The 6,005-nt window shown below is 50.1% G+C and overlaps 1 long non-coding RNA gene across 3 annotated transcripts; it reads left to right on the top strand.

Annotated features, from left to right (window-relative positions):
- The first annotated feature begins 6 nt into the window (after positions 1-6).
- On the top strand, positions 7-4,954 carry LOC108449755. 3 transcript variants are annotated; one of them, XR_001866040.1, is made up of 2 exons: positions 7-763; positions 924-4,954. It is a non-coding gene; the product is annotated as an uncharacterized LOC108449755 (long non-coding RNA). The 3 variants fall into 3 exon arrangements; XR_001866041.1 differs by having other exon boundaries at positions 984-4,954; XR_001866042.1 differs by having other exon boundaries at positions 7-543.
- The last annotated feature ends 1,051 nt before the right edge of the window (positions 4,955-6,005 follow it).

The following is a 6,005-nucleotide window of genomic DNA, read 5'->3' on the forward strand; positions in this document are numbered from 1 at the left end:
TCTCCTGGAGAAGTGCAGACAAATGTTTTCCTGCCTCCTCCGTTCTCCTTGGTCCTGGTTCAGATGAGATCATGTCTTGTCCTACCCCTCATCATTCCTCAACTCTGCTCCTTCTTGTCGTGTTTTGGAGCCAAAGATCTCCCAAAATCTGATTTTTCAGCCAGGGATTGTCTTTGTTTATGTTCATGGGCAATCAGCTGGAGGTCACGGAACATCCACAGCGCTGGGAAGAATGTTCCACTCTTTAAACCATGAAAATCCACAGAGAGGGAAGATCTCCAAAGCTTTTGTTCCTGTTTGTTGTCTTGACAAACTCGGTGGCTGAAAGGGTTTTTAATCTCAGCTTCTGATGTTTCCAAAAGGTAAGAAACCTCATTTATAGCTTGGGTTCTTCTATTCACACGTCCAGCTTGGTGTCTCCGTGTCCTCCTAGATGTTCCCAGGTCCTCCTTGCTGTTTCCAGGTCCTCCTTGGTGTTTCCAGGTCCTCCTTGCTGTTTCCATGTCCTCCTTGGTGTATCCGTGTCCTCCTTGCTGTTTCCATGTCCTCCTTGGTGTTCCCAAGTCCTTCTTGGTGTTCCCACGTCCTCCTTGGTGTTCCCAGGTCCTCCTTGGTGTTTCTGTGTCCTCCTTGGTGTTCCCACATCCTCCTTGGTGTTCCCAGGTCCTCCTTGGTGTTTCTGTGTCCTCTTTGGTGTTCCCACGTCCTCCTTGGTGTTTCCAGGCCCTCCTTGGTGTATCCATGTCCTCCTTGGTGTTCCCAGGTCCTCCTTGCTGTTTCTGTGTCCTCCTTGGTGTATCCGTGTCCTCCTTGGTGTTTCCAGGCCCTCCTTGGTGTATCCAGGTCCTCCTTGCTGTTTCTGTGTCCTCCTTGGTGTATCCGTGTCCTCCTTGGTGTTTCCAGGCCCTCCTTGGTGTATCCAGGTCCTCCTTGCTGTTTCTGTGTCCTCCTTGGTGTATCCATGTCCTCCTTGGTGTTCCCAGGTCCTCCTTGGTGCTCCCACATCCTCCTTGGTGTATCCAGGTCCTCCTTGCTGTTTCTGTGTCCTCCTTGGTGTATCCATGTCCTCCTTGGTGTTTCCATGTCCTCCTAGGTGTTTCCAAGTCCTCCTTGCTGTTCCCAAGTCCTCCTTGGTGTTCCCAGGTCCTCCTTGGTGTTCCCAGGTCCTCCTTGGTGTTTCTGTGTCCTCCTTGGTGTATCCATGTCCTCCTTGGTGTTTCCATGTCCTCCTAGGTGTTTCCAAGTCCTCCTTGCTGTTCCCAAGTCCTCCTTGGTGTTCCCAGGTCCTCCTTGGTGTTTCATATCTTCCTTGGTGTTCCCACGTCCTCCTTGGTGTTTCCAAGTCTTCCTTGGTGTTTCTGTGTCCTCCTTGTTGTTTCCAGGTCCTCCTTGGCCATTCAAAGCTCAGAGACATCACACGAACTTTGCTGAGACAGAAATCCTGTGGATGTGCTTCGTTCAGTGATTAACTCCAAATTAATTTGCTGTCAGGGCTTCTAACAGACGTGGATACATCTCCTAATCCTGGTCTTTATTCCCTCAGTGCTGACAGACATTGTCACCGGCTGCTCTTTGCTCTGTAGGAGGTTTGGGAGGGTTTGGAGCAGGGATTTTCTCCTGGGAGTCTTTTCCCACACTTCAGTTCTTTTTTCCAAACTGCCCCTCCAAAACAACCCCCAAAACTTCTTTAAATAGCTTAATTCAGCATTTCATTTCCCGTTTTATCTGGGTGTGAATTCGGCTGGAGGGGAGCGCTTATGCTTAGAAGCCAATCTCAATCAGCAGTTCCCAAACCAGTCCAGAGCTTTGGGATGGGAACGTGATTTCCGTGGGTCACTTGGGTCTCACTGTACCCATCACACCTGGGGCAGAGTTCAGGTATCCAGAGGTGGAAGGTGACTCCCAAGTAATCCTAAATCTTGGTGGATTTATGGGAAAAGGGCACAGAGAGCAGGGAAAACACTCGTGTTTGTGCCCCACTCCAGGAGGATTTCAAACAATAAAATAGAAATCTTCAGCTATTTTTGTTTATTTTCTGGGGTCCTGCTGAGTGCTCTGCTGGGCTCTGGGCAGTGTCTGGAATTCTGGCATCTCCGAGTTCTCTGTGCTGGATAAAACCTCTCCGAGGAGTGGCTAGAGATGTTCCGAGCTGGGCTTCAGGGCAGGACAGCTGGAAGCAGCTCCGGTGTGGATTTGATATTCCTTGGCACGGGGCAGGAGCTGCTCGGCTGAAGGGAACTGGGGTAACTCAGAGCAGTGAAAAGGCGAAACAGCTCCGGAGCTAAAACACAGCTCAGGACTCGTGTCCAGTTTACAGAATGGACTTCAAATCCAGCTTCCAAATCCAGCTTCCAAATCCAGCTCCAGAAATGGTTTCCTGGGAGTTACAGACCAGGCCTGGTGCTGGAATGAAATCACAGGACGCCCACATAAAACAACCCCATCGATCTTCTCCTTCTCCTTCTCCTTCTCCTTCTCCTTCTCCTTCTCCTTCTCCTTCTCCTTCTCCTTCTCCTTCTCCTTCTCCTTCTCCTTCTCCTTCTCCTCCTCCTCCTCCTCCTCCTCCTTCTCCTTCCACGTGAACTCAGATCCTCCAAGTTTTCCCACTGTTTTCCAGGTTTCCAGCAGCCCCAGGGCACACCAAGTTCTCGGTAATATCAACATTTTGCCAGGATCTGGGAGTCAAGTGGGGGAAAGACGATCCTGGGGGAGCATTGAAAGAAATACTAACTCAGGTTCCTCTGAAATCTTTCCCACGGAGCAGGGGAGGATTTCCAGATTTGGCACAGCATTTTATCCCCCAGATGAACTCAGATTTTCCTCAAGGGTCTGGACTCAGTGTTCCAGAGTTCCCAGGATTCTTTCCACCGTGTCCAGGGGTTTGGGATTAGAGCTGATACTTCATGAAATAGTCTTGTTTCATTTGAGCTTCGCCTTCTCATCTGCTCAAGTGGTTTCTGCATCCAGCTCTGGGTCGGTGCTTTCTGGTTGGAGTCGATGATCCAGTTGGGCTTTTCCAATCCCAGCCATTCCCTGATCCCAAGTTTCTTTTTGGAAACACTTGTCCTTTGAGCTGCCTTTGCACCTGTGGCACATGACAAAATCTGCCCCCAGGGAGGCATTTCCAGGCACTTTCCCGGGCTGGAAATCAGCTGAGGGATTGGCAGAGGCCAGGAATGAAAGGAAAAGGTCTGGAAAACTCACCCAGATAATCAAGAGTAATTAATTAGGAACTCCTATAAATCCAGCTTTTTTCCAGGCAGAACCCCCGGCCAGCACAGATCTGACAGAAGCAAATTAGTGCCTAATTAGGGGGAGTCTCCTAATTGGGTGAGTCTAAAGAGAGCAAATGGGGGTGTGTGACAAAATCAGTACAACTTCCTTTTCATCCTCATTGCCACTTTTCCCTCTTTTTTCACCGGAAAAAGGGGTAAATTAGAACAAACTCAGCTTGAGAACACGGAATTCTGACCCGTTTCTCCTGGGTCCCACAGAGTAACTTCTCCCTTCGACCGGAGCAATGGTTTTCCTGGCACATTAATGAAGGAATTCGATGGAATTTAATTATTTCCTCAGACTGAGGGTTGATGATTCCGGGCTAATGACAGGGTGCACAAAACCAGCGGTGCGGGCACAGTTTGGGATGAAATCCTGATCCCAGGAAAATCACCACCGAAGTGTCTGTTGATGTCCATGGAGTGAGTTTCACCCATAAATTCTGAAGAGGAAAAGGGGAATGATTCCAATGAATTCCCTGTTCCCAAAACCTTACTTGGCACTGGGATTTCAGGGTGTGCCTATCCTTTAGATCCGGAATCCAGCAGGACCACTGACATCCAGAGGTAGGAGAAGGTCTGAGGGGCAGCTCCCTCTCCTAATAGTCTCCATTTTCTATTGGTATCATCTTCCCCATGTGAGGATTTTGGATGTTGGAGACACTTGGCTGGAAATACCTGGAATTAAAAGGTTTGGCACGGAGGGATCAGTGTGCACCAGGATTCCAAAATGCCTGGAGTTGCATCCCCTGAAACAGGGATACAAAATCCACTGGAAAGGCAGCTTAAGCTCAGCTTAACTGAAGGGTGGCCCAAGAGGAGAAGAGGAGACAAAACTACGACAAGCAGCATTGATTTAAAGCAGAGCTTTATGAGACATGAGCCAGCCTAAATATAGACCTGAGCTCCTCTTGCCAGGCCAAGCTTTTACCTCGTTCTCTGTCTAAATTAATCCTTCCATGAGAGCTGCAGGAAAGGAGGAGTCAGGGAATTCTGGGATGGTTTAAGTTGGAAAGGAGCTTTAAAACCATCCAGTTCTGGTTCCATGGGCAGGGAATCTTCCACTATCCCAGGTTCTCCAAGCCCTGGCCAACCTGGTCTTGGACAAGGAGCCATTTGTTGTTCAAGGTGGGGTATTTGGAAGGTCAGGTTGGATGAGGTGGAGCTGGTGGGGGGAGGAGAGGAAGGACAGGCACAGCCAAGCACCAAACCCATCCCATATCCCAAATCCTTTGCCGATCTCTTCCCGTCGGGATCCATGAGGAGACAAAGCTGCTGTTAAACCTCTTTGCTTTATCTCAGCAGCTTCAGGGTGACCCAGCCCCGGTGGTCACCGCAAATCATGGGGTCTGGGCTTTGGAAAAAGGGCTTTTTCCAGGATATTGGCTCCACTCGGAGCAGGAGGGAGAGGAGCAGGGCGGTGTTTTTCCCTCTCCACCACCGAAGTGGGATTTAAGACCTTGTTCCCCTCCAGAAGAGGGACAAACCCCGAAAAACTACGGGATAAAAGTGTGATTCCAGGGGCATTGCTGGGTGTGTGTCTCCAGGCAGGAATTTGGTTTACATTCCTCCACTTCTGCTTTCTGCATGGACCAAAGTAACGAGCGGGAAAAGGCAAACCACAGGTGTATGTAAAAGGGAATTCCAATAAAAAGAAACCTTTATTGATTCTCATGGAATCTTTCTCCCGTGTCTTTTCCTGTCTCTCGGACTCGGAACCTCAAAAAAATCCTTCTGGGAACTCTTGGATGGATGTGGGTGAATTATTCCTCTGGGTTCATGAGGAAGCGGCTCTGTGGGCTCCTCCAGATCGTTAAGGAGACAGAAAGATGGGAGAGAGTTTCTCTGGAAATCCTTCGGGAAAATCTCACGCTGGGTGGCTTCAAAAACCTCCTTAGGCTTGTGATTTTCAGGAGCACGGGGCACAATCCTGGTCAGCTCCCGTCTGTGCTTCCAGGAGTTCTGGAGAGGCAATTCCACTGCTGATATCCTTACCCTTAAGCTTGGTTTAGCTCCTCCAGTCAGAGAATCCCAGAATGGTTTGGGTTAGAAGGGACTTTAAGGATCACCCCATTCCAACTCCTGCCGTGGGAAGCAACACCTTCCACTATCCCAAGATGCTCCAAGCCCTTCCAACCTGGATGTAGAAGGGCCCCGCTCTCATGTGAAATAAAATTCCTCACTAATTTGGGCCTCATGTGGATTCTGGAGCCATTTTATTCCGGAATGACTAAACCAGAAGGGAAGGGCTGCAGGAGGAGTGAATTCCAAGGAGGGTTTGATGGTGCTGGGCAGCCAGAGCAGTGGGAATGACATTCCATGGAGGTCTCCCCCGGTTTCCCTGTGATTGAATTTCACGCTCACAGGAGGAGCAGCATCTGCTCGTGCCCTGTTCCAGCCTCCTCCCTCGGCAGGGCAGAGCTCCAGGGAATCTCTCTGCACGTGGATGGGACGAGGTGCCACCAATCCCGGGAGGGGATCAGGTGACAGGGGAGCATCCTTCAAAATAGCCACCGGAGCCACGTTGGGCCAGCAGGACTGGAGGGCTCTGTGCTGTGGGAGGGACAAAAGGGACATTTGGCCACTTCAGCTTTTCCCGCTCTTTTCTGTTCATTCCTCAGTTTTCTGCTGCGTTCTCCAGCCGGGATTTAGGGCCACGCTCAGGGAGAGGCTGTGCAGCCTTTTATCCAGGGAAAGTTAAGGGGAACGATGGGGGAAAGGCTCAGTCTT

The sequence above is a fragment of the Corvus brachyrhynchos genome, unplaced genomic scaffold (genome assembly GCF_000691975.1).
Source record: "Corvus brachyrhynchos isolate BGI_N302 unplaced genomic scaffold, ASM69197v1 scaffold18, whole genome shotgun sequence".
In the NCBI taxonomy this organism is placed as follows: Eukaryota; Metazoa; Chordata; class Aves; order Passeriformes; family Corvidae; genus Corvus; species Corvus brachyrhynchos.